At 38.0% G+C, this 20,915-nt stretch overlaps 1 pseudogene; it reads left to right on the top strand.

Annotated features, from left to right (window-relative positions):
* LOC120543336 overlaps nt 1–20,915 on the top strand; it is a 91,832-nt pseudogene that overhangs the window by 52,242 nt on the left and 18,675 nt on the right.

The raw sequence follows: 20,915 nt of genomic DNA, 5'->3' as shown, positions 1-20,915 counted from the left end.
CCCACAACGCTGTCCTTAACCATAGGGTGTCATGGGATGTACTGTGTAACATCACTGATGTATAATGCAATATGACAACCTCCTCAATGGAGTGGAGCTCTCGGGTTCTGCAGCTTGACTGGGGTTATTGCTGTTTCATGAACTGTCAAATTAACATTTGTGACAGTCGTCTGTTGTGATAGTTTTCTATTAACCAGACAAGAGATGGCTTCAAGTCAGTACCAGTCAGGAGCACAGAAAATAAAATAAAATGAAAGTATGAAGAAGCAGCTCATATGTACCAACCCCAAAAAAATTCTGATTAGGGCCCCTAAATGTGTTATTAAATGCATGCATTTTGTTGCTTATTTCTATATGTATCTATTTAAGTATTTCTATTCATTTATTTCAATGACACCACATACAACCTGAAATATCCCTTGAAATGAAAATTGTAATGCAATTGGAGTCTCAAGGTTAGTGAAGAAACCTGTGTTGACAGAGTATGGTGAAGGTCTTACAACTGCCATAATTAGTTAGTGCTAATAGTGTTAGAGAAATAATGGTTTGTGTTGCCTCATGCTCCGCAGTATTCTGTGAAGTGCTCTTCATTCCTAGAAGATATCATTGTGTACCATTTGTGCAATTAACTGAACTAGAATGGGGTTGTATAGTGGACATTTGTGAAACAAGTTGGTCCTTTGCTCCTTTTATCATATTGTTGAACAATTTGGACAGTGGGTCTTTAGTACTGAAAGCAGATTCTGGCTGGGAGTGAATGATGGTCATGCACGTGTCTAAAAGATTCCTGGTAAGCAGCCACAGTGTTTGCTTGCATCTGGTGTTTTTACAGAGGATATTGATCAGTGCTACCTATGTCAGGAACATCATCCAGCTGAACTTGATTCCATTCCTGTATGATAGAGGAGATGTTTTATTCCAGCCGGACACACATCCCATCTGTGCAATTTGGCATGCTGTAGAATCTGTCCGTCCACTTTCCTGGCCAGCATGCCCACCAGACCTCAATGTATATTACTGGATTAGGCAGCAAGTCTCCAAACCTTGACTAGTTATGCGTCCCAATTGGGCATTACTATGTTTTAGCCTATACTTAAATATATTTTGTTTTTGTGTGTGTGTGTGTTTTTTTTACTCAGTTTTCTGTATTACTCATTTGTTACAGCAATTCTGTTCATATTGTTCTGTCCATTTATTATTTAGTATACATGTATAATGTATTTTTGTATGTATTAATGAAATATCTGTCAGTTATTTATTTAGTTTCTATATCTGTGCTCTGCTATGTTCCTTGTATTTTGGGGGTGTATCCCCAGGATGTGGGACCAACCCCTTGAATTTAAAAGCAAGCTGGGAAAGTAATGACCTTGTGGATCATTGGATACGTTTTGGAGGAGGAGGTGCTGTTTCATTGTTTTTTGGCTGGGCTTCAGATATTTTGTTTCTCTTTATTGGATTATTCTCCTGGATTTTGTTTTGGGAATTGTTTGCTCCAGATTGCCTTTAGACAACTCCAATTTGCTTCTTTTAGGACTATTTACTATTTGTTTTTCTTGTCAATTAATATTTTAATTTAGAAAAATTCCTTGTAGGACTTGTCTCTACGAGACATTCAAGAGTTTTACTGTTCTTCCTTGAGTGAGCCATATTTGTTGATATTCTTTGATGTTCTTGATATGTTTTGGGATAATACTCATTCTCACTTTGTAGGGTAAATCCTTCTAGTTTCCAACGATCAACGTCCCCTGGGGTGACACCTGTTTTTGGACAGGGCCACCCATTTTGCTATTGTGTGGTGCTAGATTCATGACAGACATGGACTCAATAACAATGTGAGAATGCTATGACACATCACATTCAGTGCACCAGTTATATCATTTCATATCACCTTGTGTGCATGATCATGTTCTTAACACACATGATTCTCCTAGTTAAATCTCAGTCCTGTGGTGTGATGCCTACAGGGTGTTCTTTTTTCGTATTTCAGTAGCGTATATGTAAGAGAGAACAACAACAACAACAACATTTATTTATATAGCACATTTTCATACAAACAGTAGCTCAAAGTGCTTTACATATTAAAGAATAGAAAAATAAAAGACACAATTATAAAACAAAATAAATCAACATTAATTAACATCGAATAAGAGTAAGGTTCAATGGCCAGGGGGGACAGAAAAAACAAAAAAACTCCAGACAGCTGGAGAAAAAATTAAAATCTGTAGGGATTCCAGACCATTTGACCGCCCAGTCCCCTCTGGGCATTCTACCTAACATAAATGAAACAGTCCTCTTTCGATTTAGGGTTCTCACGGAAGGGCTTGATGATGATGATGGTCACGTAGACTTCTGCCTTTTAATCCGTCCATCATTGTTGGAGCATCATGAAGCTTTGAGTAGGTGGTGGTGGCGCAGGCCACCACCACAAAGAAACCGGAAAAAGAAACAGAAAAGAGAGTAGGGGTCAGTACGGATTTTAGAGCCACCATGAATAGTTATTATGAGGAAATTGAACATATAGAGTATCAGGATTAAGTTAAATTAAGATTAAATTGAAGTTATAGAAAAGCCATGTTAAAGTAATGTGTTTACAGCAGTGTTTTAAAGTGCTCTACTGTATCAGCCTGGCGAATTCCTATTGGCAGGCTATTCCAGATTTTAGGTGCCTAGCAGCAGAAGGCCGCCTCACCACTTCTTTTAAGTTTTGTTCTTGGAATTCTAAGGAGACACTCATTTGAGGATCTGAGGTTACGATTTGGAATATAAGGTGTCAGACATTCCGATATATAAGATGGGGCGAGATTATTTAAGGCTTTATAAACCATAAGCAGAATTTTAAAGTCAATTCTGAATGACACAGGTAAGCAGTGTAGTGATATCAAAACTGGAGAGATGTGCTCGGATTTTCTTTTTCTAGTTAGGATTCTAGCAGCTGCATTCTGCACTAGTTGCAAACGATTTATGTCTTTTTTGGGTTGTCCTGAGAGGAGTGCGTTACAGTAATCTAGTCGACTGAAAACAAACGCGTGAACTAATTTCTCAGCATCTTTCAGTGATATAAGCGGTCTAACTTTACTTATGTTTCTTAAGTGAAAAATGCTGTCCTAATGATCTGATTAATATGTGATTTAAAATTCAGATTACAGTCAACAACCACCCCTAAGCTTTTTACCTCCGTCTTGACTTTTAATCCTAATGTATCCAGTTTATTTCTAATAGCCTCATTGTATCCATTATTGTTGATCACTAAGATTTCAGTTTTCTCTTTATTTAACTTGAGAAAGTTACTATTCATCCATTCTGAGATACAAGTCAGACATTGTGTTAGTGAATCAAGAGAATCGGGGTCATCAGGAGCTATTGATAAGTACAGCTGTGTGTCATCAGCATAGCTGTGGTAGCTCACGTTGTGCCCTGAGATAATCTGACCTAACGGAAGCATGTAGATTGAGAATAACAGCGGACCCAGGATAGAGCCTTGTGGAACACCATATTGGATATCTTGTGTCTTCGAGTTGTAATTCCCACAACTAACAAAAAATTTTCTCCCTGCCAGGTAGGATTCAAACCAATTTAAGACTGTGCCAGAGAGGCCCACCCATTGACTAAGGCGATTTCTAAGAATGTTGTGATCAATGGTGTCAAATGCTGCACTCAGATCTAAGAGGATGAGAACAGATAAATGGCTTCTGTCTGCATTTACCCGCAAGTCATTTACTACTTTAACGAGTGCAGTTTCTGTGCTGTGATTTGTTCTAAAACCCGACTGAAATTTATCAAGAAAGGAGAAAGGAGTTTATACTATAGGAGAGTTATTACTGCATATGTCACCAAGAATCCAAGATAAGTATATGAATGCAATTTATTACCTGTTCCAAGAACTCAGCATACAGAAGAGAGACAGAAATAGCTACTTCTAAAGAAAAAAGCAAGGTGTCATCCCCTTTTATACACCAGGGTCCTTGCTTTGTGTCTGTATAATTAGTTGCCTAAACAAAACAGAGCCATGTGCTTTCTTTTGCTAACAAGCTCTCTCAGCAAATAGGAGGTTCTACCTGACACTCAAAACTTTGGAAACCGTCCTTAGAATGACCTTCAAGAAGTTTGCACCGCTCTTGGCCTGCAATTGAACACTACGAAGAGCCATTTTCTATCTGTAAAGCAAAGGATGAGACTCATGGATAGACAATCATGAAGGACGTCACTTGAAGATTCCGCTAATGTCCTAAAAGTTATCTTCTGGAGAAATACTGACATGCGATGTACTGCCAGGTTTGTTTTTTATTCATGCTTCAAGGTTCTATTACAATATATACAATAATACATTAAACACTAGGAGGCATACTGTACATCTTATTAATTTTTAATGAACTAAATTATACATATAAACTGATTAAATGCTGTAGAAGCACTTTTAAAGTATAAACTGATAAATCTTCATTTTATGTAGCATTATTTTGTTCTGCGTAGTATCAATCAGATCTTAACAAAGTAATCAAGAATACTAAAACATAATAAGATATAACATTTTATTTTAGGTATGTATTCACAGATGTATGCTGTGTGATTCATTGAAAACAACAACAGCATTTATTTATATAGCACATTTTCATACAAAGCTTGTAGCTCAAAGTACTTCACAGGAGGTTAAAAAATAACAATTACAAAATACTTGCATACAATAAATAAATGCAAACTTACACAATAAAGATAAACAAATAGTAATTCTTAAGCACCGATTAAATTACCATTAACTAAAGTCATTATTTAAGTCTCTGATAGCAATGGCAGTAAATCTAATGCTAGGGAGATGAGGAAAACAACAAATTCAGTTCAAGAGATTCTGGACGAAGTAAGCCTCCAGAGTGTGAGTGTGGTAAAGCTGAACATGTTTCTCCAAGCATGAATTCTGTATCGAGCATCGAACTTTTAGTGTAGTATCCTTTGGTAAGATAAGCATCAGATATGTAAACTATTTAGTGTATAAACAACTTTGGAAAATCAGGGGAGGTAGTTTAACATGGTTGTACTGTGTATACCATAGTTTAGTTATCTGTATTTTGTAAAATACCACAGGTTTAGCAAGACTATTAAAATATTCCATATGATTTTGTTAACCTTGTAAGGTTTTGAAAATTCTTTTCTTTATAACTTCTCATTTCACTTTCACTCTGCTTATCCTAATGAAGGTTGCAGTAACAACAGACACAGCTGTACAGCCCAGGCCACCCTGTGCTTTGCAGATTCTTCTAACATGTCCTTAAGAGGTCCTCAGAGCTCCCAGGTCAGACATGAAATAAATGTCCTTCAGTATCCCAGGTTTTCTACCAGTGGGAAATGCCTTAAATGGTCTCCCAAACCAAACCATCTGAACTAGCTCCTCATTCCTGAGCTCCTCACTCAATGACAGAGAGTGAGCACAGAGGCCCTGTACATGAGCTTCATTTCATATTAAAAGTTTGTGATTATAGAGGAAGATGGGAATGCAGGACTGACTGACATCCAAGAACTTGGCTCCTTCTTGATTAGCACAGTTGGACACACACTTGATTTGTGAGTTAATCTCATAATCATCTATGCCCTAACTAATGAACAACACCCAGAGTCACATGAGAGAGCTACTCAACCATTACCTGAAGAGACCGAACAAGTACAGGCCTTGCTATGTACATTGTACATGCGACAAAATACTCTGGGTTCAAGCAGTCATAAGCTTTTTCCATTCAGATATCTCGAAAATACTTCATTATTAGATGTTGCTTACTGCCTATTATTCTCAAAAAAGTTGTTTATAACCTATATTTCACTTTCATGCCTTATGCTTTGATTGTCTTCACACAGATCTTTAAACCCATTTTAGAGTTTGCCTTTTGGAGTCCTATAGTTCTGATCTTGTATTAATAATTCGCGTTCTGTTTAGAATTATTAACACATTAAATTGTAAAACGTTGATAGGTTTGGAATAGGAACCATACAATAAGTTTAACTGCTTTTGCCTTCATAATTGTGGCTATCGATTCTAGCAGAGCCAAAGAATGCAACAGATATTTTCTTTAAAAAGATGGTGACTCGTGGATGGTACCTTGCAATGATGAAAAGTTTGTTGGTTCCAAACCTTACTAAAATGCACAATGACTAAAAAATTAACACCAGCAGTCTACCTTTGAGTCTGATCATGTGTTTGGAAACACAGAGGTACAAAAGACAGCACACTCACTTTCTTATTTTTGTATTCATCAATGGCTGATTAAAGAAATAAAAACAAGTAAACTGAAACAAAATTAGCACGTAAAGGAGAACATTTTTTCAAACAATACAAAATATATTCCCTGTTCCTAATGTTCCTGGTTGAAATATATATATATATATATATATATATACAATAAAGATAAGTAATTATGATTTTTAGTCATCAAAATGGCCCAGCGGATAATGCTGTTGCATTTCAATTCCCAGGAATCCTCAGCTTCGTCACTTTCTGTGCAGCTACAGTATTTCTCTGGGTTTACTGGATTTTTCTGCAACACACCAAAGAGGATCTTTTTAGGTTAACTGGCAGGTCTAAAATTTGCCTAGATTGAGTAAGTGTGGATGTGAGAGTTTGTAAGTATGGTGGGCTAATGAGAATACCTTCAGGCCTGCAAAACTGTAATATTACATTACAATTTGTGTAGTAGATATAAAGAAGAATGAATTTAACAGACATTAAGTAGCCAGTGAGTGAGAAGATGGCTGATATGAAATATTTGCTTCCGTGAACCTAAATGAAAGACACACTGCTCTGTGTTTCCATGTGTACAGACTGAGAGTAAAAACACACAGCAGACTCCACTTGAAGTGAGAAAATGCTTCGAATAAAATGCTGCAACCAGTAGAGGGCCCCTTACACACCTTAGATGAGAACTATTATGACAACGGCTTGGATGCCAGTGCTCCCTCTATGTTCTCATAACAACTGCATCTTACACATATCATTAAAAGTAGAGAATGTTCATTTAGTAGGTTGCAGGGTGCAGAATTCTCCAAAAAAGCATCCTTGACTTAAAGACCTAAATTGGGCTTCGATAGGAATAAGCATTGCATCGGCACTAAAATTAACATGTTCTTGACAATTAACACCTTCACTCTGAAACAAGCAGCAGCTAATGTCAAACAGTAAGTAATTAGACAAACGAGTGAAGCAAGAGTGTAGAAAATTTCCATTTTATTGAGCACGTTCAATTACTGAGATTGTGTCAAGTTTTTTTTTTTCCTTTTAATTTCTGAAATTAGGCAAATATTTAATGCATATGTCAATGTGCTTAAAACAAAATAATCCATTCGAGATTTATGGAAATATCACAGATGCTTTATTTGCTGATTGCACATACCCATGAACATGCACGCTTCATTTTAATATTGCTTAATGTGTTGATGCATTTGTGATGTGGATAATTGATGGCTCTGAAGCATTCTGGGACATATTTTACTTCTTTGTTTTGTCATCTGTTGCAGATTTATTCAAGGAAACTTTCAAGAAGGGATCTTTAATAGACTGAAAGTAGGAAATACAATTTTGCTCGGAACGTTTATTAGCCTAATTATGAGATTCAAATTAGATTCCTGGACAAGTGTTAAAATGTATAAATTACAAATCACACAACTAATAGCATTCTTCATACCAAGCCTAGGGCAAGAATATTTAGTAAACAGCATCAGACGAAGCTACTTAATAGATTAGTAAGTTATTTGTGCACACACTGTGTGAATGTGTCAGGACCTCATGTTAAAGCATACATACATTTGAGAAGTCTTTTCCTCGGGATAAATGCCAATGAATGAGTCAATGTTAATCTCATTAAAGTGCCTTTTATACCAATTATATTTTAAGGTAGTTCTATGCCTGAATGCTAACTGTACTGTACATCTCCATTCACATTTTATATGGGAGATCTAACAGCTTACAACATTAATTAAACAAAATCAGCCATTTGTAACTCTCTTAATCCAATTTGGACTTGTGGGAAGTCAGAGGTTATCCTGAGAACACTAGGCCAAGACAAAGCCATTGTAAAGTTTACTCACACACATTTACCCACATCAACTTATGGGGGGCCAGTTCAGATTCACTAATTTATGTAACCTGCACATTTTTGGTATGCAGAAGGAACACCCAAGACCAGAAGAAAAAGAACACAGAAAGAGGGAGAACATGGTCGGGATGGGATTTGAGCCTAGGCCTGTTTAAATTGAGAGGCAGAAGTGCAACCACTGCACCACCAGATAATATTATTAAAATACAGCATAAAATACATAAGCACTAAGCGATAAAATCTCCATACTGATCACAGAGACCCCTAGTACCAAAAATACAAATGTAATACCAGGTGACCTGCTGGAATAGGGGACTACAGGCAAGAAAGGGTGGCATATGAGAGGGCAAGGGCCCTACCAAGACCTAGGAACTTGATGGAAGTAGGCTTAAGAACACACTTCCATCATGCCAGTGCCAAAAGTAGGTAGGTCTCCACAACTGAGATGGTATGTTTTGTATATGAACTGAATGCACACAGTAAGAAGATAAAAAGGGTGACCTGACAAGAAATGTGCAATACTCCCCAAGACACAGGGTACTGTTGTGTTTCAGCCAGGGTTCAGTCAGTTTTATTCATTTTTGATTGTTTTATTTATGTCAATGTTACTTTTGTTGATTATTTATATTATTCCTTGTTTTTGATTGTGCCTGTGTATGTTAGCTGCTTTGGTTATGTTCCATGTGTTTTGTGGGTGGTCACTAAGGAGTAGGAGCCACCTGCCAGTCACCGCCAGGGACTGTCCTCTGTCCTGTAAATTCATAGGATCTCCCATTATGCCCAGTGCTTTGTTTTGAATGTTCATTTTGTTTTTTGACTTTACCTTGGGATTCTGTTTTTGGACTAAATTTACATTGGATTGCCTTATGGTTTTAGGCAACTCCTTTATGCCTTTTGTGTTCATTGAGAACTTTATGTGGAGCATTTTAGTGGAAATAAAACCTTTTTACTTTTATAAAGTTTCTGTGTTTGCCCGTTTATCTTGCCAGGGCTTGGCAGTATAGCCCCTCTACTGGACATTTTTGCAATTTTCTCTGACTTATGTGCCAATGGAATTCCTAGTCATATCAGCAGCAGTAGAAGAGAGGAGAATTGATGTCAAAACCAAGTTGAGAATCATAATCGAGAAATCAGTAAACAAGTAACTGTGGTCTAAATTTAACATCTTATTAAAGAAAGAAACATCTTCTAACAGGACAATTCAGTAACCAGGCAGAATTAAAGCTGTTCATTGTATCTTTTAATTACTCCTCGGCAAAATGCCATGGAGGGAGCATTGTTCAAAAACAGTCTGTTACAGCACCGTCAGAATGATCAGAGAAAACAAAGAATAGAGGTTAATTTTATAAACTGTTAAATTTACATTCAGTGTCAATCAATGCATACATTTTCCTTTGGTTGGTTCATTGGTTTACACCCAAATTATTTTTATAAAATAAAAGTCTATTATATTATATTTTGGTTTTTCTTATACCTTTTGAGATGAGCCACCACCCTTGAAATTTCTGTGTATATAACAATTGTTCACTCTCGTTTATAGAACATCTGCTGATTTCATATTAATCTCTTAGTCATCCTTCAGTACATTTTATACATTACATCAACCTTTCTTCTGGTACATTCTTTATTTACTTGACCATCTCAGTATTTTTCTTAAACCAATTCATATATTTCAGTGTACATTTTGTTGTTCACTTGACCTTTATCTTGTTTCTGACATTTTATGATATTTCTTAAAGATGATTGCTATGTTCCCTAAAAATATTCTTCCACATAACCAGAGCCAAAATGGAAATTTTAAATCATAGTCTGAAAACAGAGAAGTCATTTTGGAACAAGAACTTCCAAAATAACAAAGAAATGTTTGCTATAAGTTTTGGTGAATCCACAATTTTGGGCAATCTGGAATTGCACAATTCTGATCTTTTATATCATTGTGAGAATAATGTCACATTTCATGTACTTCCAGTCATCACTGCTTACCAACATCTTAATGACTATTGTTACAGATTGGGGTGCCACTGATCCCTAAATCCCAGAATCAACTAACACACAGAAAGTCTCAGGTTGAAATACAGAGGCGTTAATATAAAATACCTCAGAACAGGTCTCTTCTTGGTCACACAAGCTCAAATACATTGTATAGTCTTCTTTCTCCTTCTGTCTCTTCTCCATCCATCCACCCCCTTAAGTGAGTTTTGCTGGAGGAGGCTGGATGACTTCCTATTATGTCGGACCCCAGAGTAGGGATCACGAATGCCTGCAGCATCCCCTAGCGACCTGCAAGAGATCCAGCAGGGCTGACTCTTAGCACTGCAATTCCCATCATGCCTCTCTGAGTTCCATATGGCTATGGTGGTCTGCCATCTAGTGGGTGAGGGATACAAATATCTAACTTTAGGAGTTTTCTCCCTCTGCTTCCATATTTAGTCCTCCCTTTTGGATAAAGGTCTCATATTCACATCATCAAGAATAAACACCCAAAATTTCAGCACTCTTGAAGCACAAAATGATGTCATGGGAGAATGTGATTACTTTTTTTTACATCTTTGAAAGTAACTCAATGAAAATAAACATTAAAAATGAATTTCTGCACTTAGATAGATAGATAGATAGATAGATAGATAGATAGATAGATAGATAGATAGATAGATAGATAGATAGATAGATAGATAGATACTTTATTAATCCCAAGGGGAAATTAAGGCTTGTGTATAAAATCCTGGAAGCAGACAGAGAAAAGATACATAAGGCATCAGATCATAACACTCAGGGCAAACAACCAGCCAGGTGAACCTCCAAAAAAGAAACAGACAGAAAGGAGGAAAACCTAGATGACCAAAAGAAGGTTAAAACATCTGGTTCCTGGTAGAGAATGGCATGCTGTGCAATTCCAGACTGGGGGAGCTAGGCTTGAATGGTGTTATTAAAAGGTCAGGCGGCAAGAATGCATAAAGCTGAATCAAACCCACCAAGGTTTACTAAATCTTCTGTTGGAAAGTGAGCAGAGGCAAAGGCTTGACTGACATGAGAAAGAGAGATGGGGAAGAGAGAGGGAAACAGACAGACACATGGGAGGTAAGCCTGGGAATGCACTGTGGTGGACTGAGGTAGACAAGAAGGTAAGCCATCCTAGCAGATGGGTATGAATGCAGCCTGTTTATGTGAGCCAAGGGGGTGCTGCAGAGGTTGCTTTACAATTGCTAATTTATGAGCCCCCTTTTTCATACCTCTCATGTGTTTAGTTTTGTAATGAACTGTTAATTATAGCATAATCTTTGCCATTATTCTATGTAAAGGGATTGCTATAATAGCACTTCTTTTTTGTGACATTATTGAAGATTTTTGTTTTAATTAAGCTCCTAGACCTCATTAAAATCATACTAAAGCTGAAGAAACAAAATAATAATATTCTTCAGCTCTTTATGTTGGAAAAGTGTTAGAATACAGTATGTTAAGATGTTTCAGTTTTCACCAATTTCATACACTGTACCAATGGTTATTAGGAAAGGGCGATTCAAGTCTGTTTGTCTGAGGATAACTGGTTGCTCAGCACCCTGTCAGATATCACAAGCAAAGCAGCACGGTGGCACAGTGGTAGTTCTAATGCCTCGCTTTAAAGTATCCAGGGTTCATATCCCAGGTCCTCCTTGCGTGGAGTTTGCATGTTTTGTCTGTGTTTCTGTGGGTTTGCGCTGGATGATCTGGTTTCCTCCCACAGTACAAAGACATGCAGGTCAGGTAGATTGGTAGCACTAAACTGGTCCTAGTGAATGGTTGGGGTGTGTGTGTGTTCGCCCTGCATTAAATTGGCACCACATCCAGGGTTTGCTCCTCCCTCTAGTGGCTAGGATTGGCTCCAGCACACCCTGCCACCCTGCTCAGGACAAAAGTGGGTTAGAATAATTAATGAATGAATGAAGCTTTGGACTCTTTTCATTCTCACATTCAGTGATGCCATTGTAGACTCTGAGCATCAGGAACACTGAATTCAGTTAAGCAGGGTTCAGAATGCTATGCTATGTTATGTTATTTTACATGTTATGTTATTAAGCTGGGTAATTATATAGATTTATTTGCTGCCATGTTAACTAGTAAACTAATATGACACATTCAAAAAATTATTTTTGTAGTCAATTGCTGGGTTTTTCTTTATTTTTTTTTGTATTGTTTAGCTATGGCTTATCTCCCAGTATTTGTCCTGAAAGTTGTCCAGAATATTGCTTAGCAATTTAACAATCCATGCATTAAAATGTTTAATTCAAAACAAAATAGTTCAATTTCTAGACATGTCAAAATTACCAAACCTTGAGACTTAGAATGGTCATTTAAATGGAGATTATCAAAATCATATCTTAAAGTGGAGGAAACAAATCTTGCAATTGGTTTTGTTAGAAAAGTGTTAGCGAACAGTTTGATTTAACATTTTTATTCTTTAATTCTTTATTCTCTTTTTCACTGACGTCACCATTTTGTATAGAAGTCAAATTCCATTAGAATGGAGTAGATGGGACTGAAAAAAAAATTGTTATAACGACGATTTTGTTGTAATGGAATTAGAACATAGCACTTTAGTCTTTCAGCATGTAACAGTTGACAAATGTGACTGCAGAATGCTTAACTTAATGGCAACCTCTTTTTCTCTGCTTGCCAGTATCAATGGCAGTGGGAAGTTCCATCTTTTTCTGTAGAGTAAATTGCTGCTCTCAGTGTTGGTCGGAGCCCCTTTAATTAGACAAAGGTGTCCCTTGATGACCATTTTGTGAATGCTGGAGGGGGGCCTTGAGTGGTCCCATTTGAGTTACATAAATGGTATTCCTCGATGTCTATAGCCCACAGTCAGTATTATTTCTTCATGGTCTATAAAGTGGGCTCAGGGATCTCCCTTGATGTGTGGAGCATACGCCCCTTTAGTTACCAAAAGATGCAAATGGTGGTCCACCATTGACTTTCTGGAGCAAGTGTATCTTGAGTTATGTAATTCTGGAGCACATGCCCCTTAACTTTCAGAAATGGTACCACACCGGGGAAGGCCACCTAGGGAGCTGCCTAGGTCATAGAGTAAAATCTCAACGAATTTATGAAACATGTTGGAAACTGGGCGAGAAGCATAAACATGAGGGAAGCTCAGCAGTCAACATTTTTGCTGAAGGGTGAGCCAAAAATAAATCCCCCATCTGGTCTCTTTGCTAAGCCAGGTCAAACCATACCTCAAGGAACCAGAAAATAAGTGACAGAATCTTGTTATGGCAGACCTTTAGAGCTCCTCAAGTAGAGATGAATGAAGCTGAATTTGATTGCTGGTTATCCCACCTTTAGATCCACCCACAATGTACCCAGTCTTCAGTAATCCTGGGATTAATAAAGTATCTATCTATCTATCTATCTATCTATCTATCTATCTATCTATCTATCTATCTATCTATCTATCTATCTATCTATCTATCTAACCCTTCTCGAGCTCCACACCACTACAAGAGTTTGACGAATGTGGAGTAAACCACATTACACAGTAAAAAGTGACATAAATGTGTAATTCAACTGGCTGTTCAGGAGATTTCCTGAATCATGATTTTTGGGTCATAACCAGATGAAATGTACATGTTTTGTTGCTTTGTTCATGAAAAATGACAAACTGTACTGACTTTTCCAAAATACCTGGACTTTGCTGTAATGCAATTTTTAACATTAGTTTTATTGGAAACTGGCTGGGACAAAAAAAAGTTAAAATGAAGATTTCATTAAAACAGAATTCATTCTAATGAAATTTCACCTATATTTGTTTTTCACTGGTGCCACCACTTTAGAACTTTACAACTCTCTGGACAAGGATGGGCTATTCTGTCCAACAAAGCCTGTCAGTTCTATGTACTTAATTCTTCCAAAATGACATCAAGTCTAGTTATGAAAGTCCCTAAAGTCTTACTCTCTTATCACACTACTTAGTACCTTATGCCAAGTGATTATGGATCTCTGTGTAAAGAAACACTTCCTAATGTTAGTGCAATATATATCCTTAACAAGTTTCCAACTGTGTCCCCGTGTTCTTGATGAGCTCACTTTAAAGTAACTTTTTAATTAAAGTGTACTTTTAGATTTCAAAGGTACCACTATTTTGTGTCTCAGGTCAATATGATTCTAGGCGTGTGATGAGTCTGCCATGTGACCCATGATGTTTAAGATGGCTGCTAGTATTAAGAAACCTTAAGACACTTATTGTGAAGATCCACTGGAGACTAGTGCTTAAGTAACCTACTGTAATATGCAGCAATTAACAGACCTTTGCTTTAACTCCCACAGACCTCTTGCTAAATTGCTAAAAACACATTTGAACATCTCTGTCAGATTCCTTAATAAATGATTTCTGATTGGACTTACCACGCTGTCTAATTTGAATCTTAACTATTAACGTTAACAAGTAATTCTTTGTGAGGCTGGATCTACTTCTCAGAAATCCAGTTGGAAGGGTCCCAATTAGTTTCTCAGAAACTAGAGCATCTTTTTTTATTTATATCTCAGAGGAGTCTGCTCCTGTGTCAGTTGGGCATTGAGATCCTTACGTCTTCATTGCCCACTCCAACCACACCAACCCCTACTCCTATTCTGTCCATTCTTACGGTTCCACCTGCTCTTCTATTTTCTGCTCCTGTTTTGCCCACCACATTGTTCTTCATTCTTGAAGCCAACTTCCAGTTTGTTTTAGTCTGCTTCAAAGCTGATGTAAAAGAAGAAGATGTAGCTGATCAATGTAAATAAGTTTATTATTTACAATAATCAGAATCAAAGTCACTTTTATTCACCAGTACTTCATGTACAGGACTTGAGCTTGGTAGCTTTGAAGCCACTTATAACAGAACACAATAGCACAAGTAGAGGTTAGAGGTTGGGAGCATGCACTGATTACAGCGTGTTGCCACACCCACCACATGACAAACTACCCGGATTGGGAAGCGAGTGCAGCCACAAACTCCCCAGGCAAACTGTTTTCCAGTGCTTATGGACACCTTCAGAACACAGCAAAAGAGAGAAAACAATGGAAAGTTAAACTCATGCTAAAATTTAACACATTACAACCTGGTTTAAATAACAACCTGTCTATAAACACACATTGTATTGAAAAACTCATCAGAAACTTCAACAGACTTTATTGGACAGTTATCTTATCTAAAGATCTTGACTATACATTGTTCTCTCTTGCTAAATGAATCTTAGCCTGGAGAGGTCTATTAATTTTTTACATTTAAGATGTCTCACTTAAAGGTTTTCCAATGATGTACCTGTACTAGTGTCTATATAAACACAGGGAACTCCAGTTTCTGTTTTACATCTTGTCTTTTTTTTCTCAACATGGCGTCCTCGTGTTTGCTCGCTCCACTCCATGGCATTTTTTTTTTGTTTTGTGTTTCTGTTTTTTGCCTTCTCTACAGCACACAAATGCCTTGCACTACTATCACACAGCAGACAGGCATTGCTGGACATTGCTAACTCACACAGTCCCCTGGAATTTACTGGTTTTATACCATCTGAGCTACAGTTCATTGTTTGCTCCCAAAGCGAAAACCACAACCACACCCAGGTAGACCCCGTAGCACTGAGTTCAAGTGACCAAGCTGACCCCAGGAGAGTGCTCCGGAAACGGCAACACAAGCGAGACAAGAGGGAAGGGCTCCACGCTAGGCTGAAAGCCAGTCCTAGCCGACCACCTCTACCCAGCCTCTTGCTAGCCAACATGCGGTCTCTGGAAAACAAATCGGATGAGCTAAGAGCCAGGATTACAGCACAGCGCTCTACGTTTCACCGAGACCTGGCTTTCGGACAAAGTCCCAGAATGCATCATTCAGCTACAGACTCACTCTGTTCACCGAGGAGATCACACCGCAGCCTCCGGTAAGGCAGGGGGGTGTGTTTATTAACAACTCATGGTGTGGAGATGTACGGACTGTTTATAAGCACTGCTCACAAGATGGGGAGTTTTTACTGCTGAAATGCCGACCCTATTATCTACCGAGGGAATTCACTGCTGTGTTTTTGGCCGCTGTTTACATTTCCCCGCAAGCTAACTCCGCAGCAGCGCTCGGCAAACTCCATGACGTCATCAGCGCTTTAGAGACAGCTCATCCCAATGCTGTTTTTATTGCAGCTGGTGACTTTAATTGGTGCAATTTACGGACTATACATCCTAAATACCACCAACACGTGAACATTCCCACTCGTGAGAAGAACACACTGGATCATGTTTACATGTGCATACAGGGGTGCACCCCGCCCCCACTTTGGACAATCAGACCATGTCACTCTCATCCTGTACCCAGCCTACAGACAAAGGCTGAAACAAACAAACCCTATCGTTAAGCAAGTTAAATTTTGGACCCCAGAGTCTGAGACCACCCTGCAGGACGGTTTTGCTCAGACAGACTGGGATGTGTTTAGGGTTGCAGCCACTCTAGAGGACTCTTCTATCAGCATACAGGACTATGTTGAGTATGTGACTGGGTACATTAGCACCTATATTGATAACATCGTGACCACAATACCAGTCAGGAAGTTCCCCAACCAGAAGCCCTGGAGAAACAGTCAGGTACGCCACATGCTGCGTGTCCGCTGATACTTTATGCTTCCTCTGTTACCTTATTATCTATCTGCTACTTATTATTTATGTTTATCTTTATACGTTGGTTTTGTCATTTGGTGTGGACAGCAAAGAAAGAATTTAATTGTACAGGGAAACGTGTTTCCTTGCCTCGAAAGCTTGCATATTGTAATCTTTTTAGTTAGCCAAAAAATGTGTCATTTTGCTTGACTTCTCACTACATTCACAATGGCTAATACAGTACAACACCCTAGTCCTTCAAATGGGAAAAAAAAGATGGGTAAAGGGTAGAAGAAGGGTTCTACAAATGTATAGGACAGTGGCTGAGCTAATTTGAAAAATGTATCCATCCTTTTGAACATCTATTTGAAGGGACAATTACAGGGAGAGCACTTTCCTTCTTTCTTTCTTTCTTTCTTTCTTTCTTTCTTTCTTTCTTTCTTTCTTTCTTTCACAGTATATTCTTGTATAACAATATAAAGTAAAACATGTTGCTTTATACAGTGGTGTGAAAAACTATTTGCCCCCTTCCTGATTTCTTATTCTTTTGCATGTTTGTCACACAAAATGTTTCTGATCATCAAACACATTTAACCATTAGTCAAATATAACACAAGTAAGCACAAAATGCAGTTTTTAAATGATGGTTTTTAGTATTTAGGGAGAAAAAAATTCAAACCTACATGGCCCTGTGTGAAAAAGTAATTGTTAAAAAATAACCTAACTGTGGTGTATCACACCTGAGTTCAATTTCCGTAGCCACCCCCAGGCCTGATTACTGCCACACCTGTTTCAATCAAGAAATCACTTAAATAGGAGCTGCCTGACACAGAGAAGTAGACCAAAAGCACCTCAAAAGCTAGACATCATGCCAAGATCCAAAAAAAATTCAGGAACAAATGAGAACAGAAGTAATTGAGATCTATCAGTCTGGTAAAGGTTATAAAGCCATTTCTAAAGCTTTGGGACTCCAGCGAACCACAGTGAGAGCCATTATCCACAAATGGCAAAAACATGGAACAGTAGTGAACCTTCCCAGGAGTGGCCGGCCGACCAAAATTACCACAAGAGCGCAGAGATGACTCATCCGAGAGGTCACAAAAGACCCCAGGACAACGTCTAAAGAACTGCAGGCCTCACTTGCCTCAATTAAGGTCAGTGTTCACGACTCCACCATAAGAAAGAGACTGGGCAAAAACGGCCTGCATGGCAGATTTCCAAGACGCAAACCACTGTTAAGTAAAAAGAACATTAGGGCTTGTCTCAATTTTGCTAAGAAACATCTCAATGATTGCCAAGACTTTTGGGAAAATACCTTATGGACTGATGAGACAAAAGTTGAACTTTTTGGAAGGCAAATGTCCCGTTACATCTGGCGTAAAAGGAACACAGCATTTCAGAAAAGAACATCATACCAACAGTAAAATATGGTGGTGGTAGTGTGATGGTCTGGGGTTGTTTTGCTGCTTCAGGACCTGGAAGGCTTGCTGTGATAGACGGAACCATGAATTCTAATGTCTACCAAAAAATCCTGAAGGAGAGTGTCCGGCCATCTGTTCGTCAACTCAAGCTGAAGCGATCTTGGGTGCTGCAACAGGACAATGACCCAAAACACACCAGCAAATCCACCTCTGAATGGCTGAAGAAAAACAAAATGAAGACTTTGGAGTGGCCTAGTCAAAGTCCTGACCTGAATCCAATTGAGATGCTATGGCATGACCTTAAAAAGGTGGTTCATGCTAGAAAACCCTCAAATAAAGCTGAATTACAACAATTCTGCAAAGATGAGTGGGCCAAAATTCCTCCAGAGCGCTGTAAAAGCCTCATTGCAAGTTATCGCAAACGCTTGATTGCAGTTATTGCTGCTAAGGGTGGCCCAACCAGTTATTAGGTTCAGGGGGCAATTACTTTTTCACACAGGGCCATGTAGGTTTGAAATTTTTTTCTCCCTAAATAATAAAAACCATCATTTAAAAACTGCATTTTGTGTTTACTTGTGTTATATTCGACTAATGGTTAAATGTGTTTGATGATCAGAAACATTGTGTGACAAACATGCAAAAGAATAAGAAATCAGGAAGGGGGCAAATAGTTTTTCACACCACTGTATGTTACTTAAGATATGCAGGTCGACAAAACAAGCAATGCTGCCTTTACTTCTATTTGTTGAAACATTTTCAGAAATATAAATATAATGTTTACAAGATTATTCAACAGAACAAAAGTTGGAGGGAAGAAAAGTCAATAATTTAATAAGCCTTTAGAGTCATTTTTCTAGACAGCTTCCTCCTGTGGCGAGTATATTGAAATATTGCTGCAGTATAAAGAGATTTGTACAAAAGCAGAAGATAAACTACATAAAAGAAAATAAAAGCATTACATTACATACTGTATCATGACTTAGACTAAAGATAAACCCTGTTGCTCAAACTGGCCTACAGATTGTTCAATAAGTACATCAAATACAAATATTCAGGACTGGTAAATCAGATCCTGCCTCCTTAGAATGATATTCAGAACATTTCTCGCCTGCCATTTGTTCTGCTGTGAATGTTGTACGTCTTCAAGTGTCACCTACACGTGCCTCTCAAAAAGCCTAAAAGACATCAGTTGTTGGCATACATCTGTCTGCATCACTTCAATGATTGATGGGTTTTATAGGTAGACTCCAATTTTGCTTGAAGTATGGTTTAAAGCAAAAGCACAAGAAGCAGGAGAGTCCTGGTGGAAAACCCTGTTTAATTATAGGTGAATTTAAGTATTGTAATAGACTTGTGACAGCCATGATTGAGGTGAGATGATATTTTTGGAACTACAGAATAGGTAGACATACTGTATATGTAAATCCTTGCTTATGATTCTTTTAGTCAGTCCTCGTGGGCATGTGTGAATAAGCACATTCTTGACAATGGTGAAGAATTTTATAATTTGGTCCTAAATAAATAAACAGGGTCTTGAACTGAAGTACAGGTTGTAAAGGACAAGTGTTTATTGCTGCTGGTCAATGTATATCACCTTCCTCCATCTTCTGCTCTGCTGTAAATTTTTGATTTTAAAATTCTTTATCGATGCTTACAATACATCCATTGGGAGGAATGGCAGTAGTAAAAATAATTTTGTGGAGGTTGAACAGGTTACTAAACAGCAGTCTCTGACAATCTAGCTTAAAATGAATAAAGATAAGTGAGCACCTTAATCTGCTATTCAAAAGTAATTTTGCATTCTTGAATTTCTGCTGCACTAAAAAGCTTACCACAGCAACACAGATGTATGTATAATGGAAAATATCCATAGTGCAAACAATATGAGCTACAAGTAAATACAGAGACAGCAACAACAAACAATCACGGCATGCATATTAACAGTAAGCTCAGGATGCATTAATAAACATTTGCCTGAGTTGTGAAATGAGTGAAATACAAATGTTGAACTGTTCTTTCAAAGATTTTAAGGCCACACATCATCCAGATCTCCATAAATGGGAAATATTTGGTGTTAAACTGATATAGCATATGTAGGAGTGCAAGGTCTCTGGCATATCCTATCATTGCCACTTCTGAGGAATTTTCCTTCACCTTCTCCTCTAACAAAAACATTTATTTATATGGCACATTTTCTACACAAAAGTAGATCAAAATGCTTTACAGTAGTATTGACAAAACAGACTTCCAAATCGTAATAAAAACCAAATAGTATTTAATTACAACAGGTTACATAAAACAGTAGAGAATCAAAATGTCCAGTTTAATAGCAAAAACTATTGTCCTCTACTTTTTTATGTACTGAAAATGTAATGAAACTGTGATGGATTGACTGTCCACAAATGAACATGTTGTCTGTTTTACTGTAGTCAAAGTAACCTAGCTGTTGCAGTTCTCCAAAAATCTAGCCAACTTCCAGACTCCAGAATAAATCCCATCGAACCTCTGCTTCCACTGTTGTGCTGCATATGATTACCTGTCCGGGATGCGGAAGGACTGGGGGAGAGAGTATTTGCAAGACTGTTTCTCTCCCAGACCAACAGAGGGCAGCCTCCTTGGCTTGCATTGGGGCCATGGATTGTGAGCATGGAAGCTCAACCCTGCTGGGGCCTGTGTTGGGCTCTGTGAGCCTTGTGTGTTGGTGATTTGTGCACTGCATAAATAAACCGTGTGCTGTGTGGCAAAGTCGTGTCCTGCCTGTCTGTGTCGGGGATAAGGCGGCTGTACATACTCTGGGTGTCTCACTATATATATATATATATATATATATAT

This window comes from Polypterus senegalus, chromosome 13 (assembly GCF_016835505.1).
Source record: "Polypterus senegalus isolate Bchr_013 chromosome 13, ASM1683550v1, whole genome shotgun sequence".
NCBI classification, from domain to species: Eukaryota; Metazoa; Chordata; class Cladistia; order Polypteriformes; family Polypteridae; genus Polypterus; species Polypterus senegalus.
The sequence above is the reverse complement of the archived record's forward strand: the minus strand, read 5'-3'. Positions and strand labels throughout refer to the sequence as shown.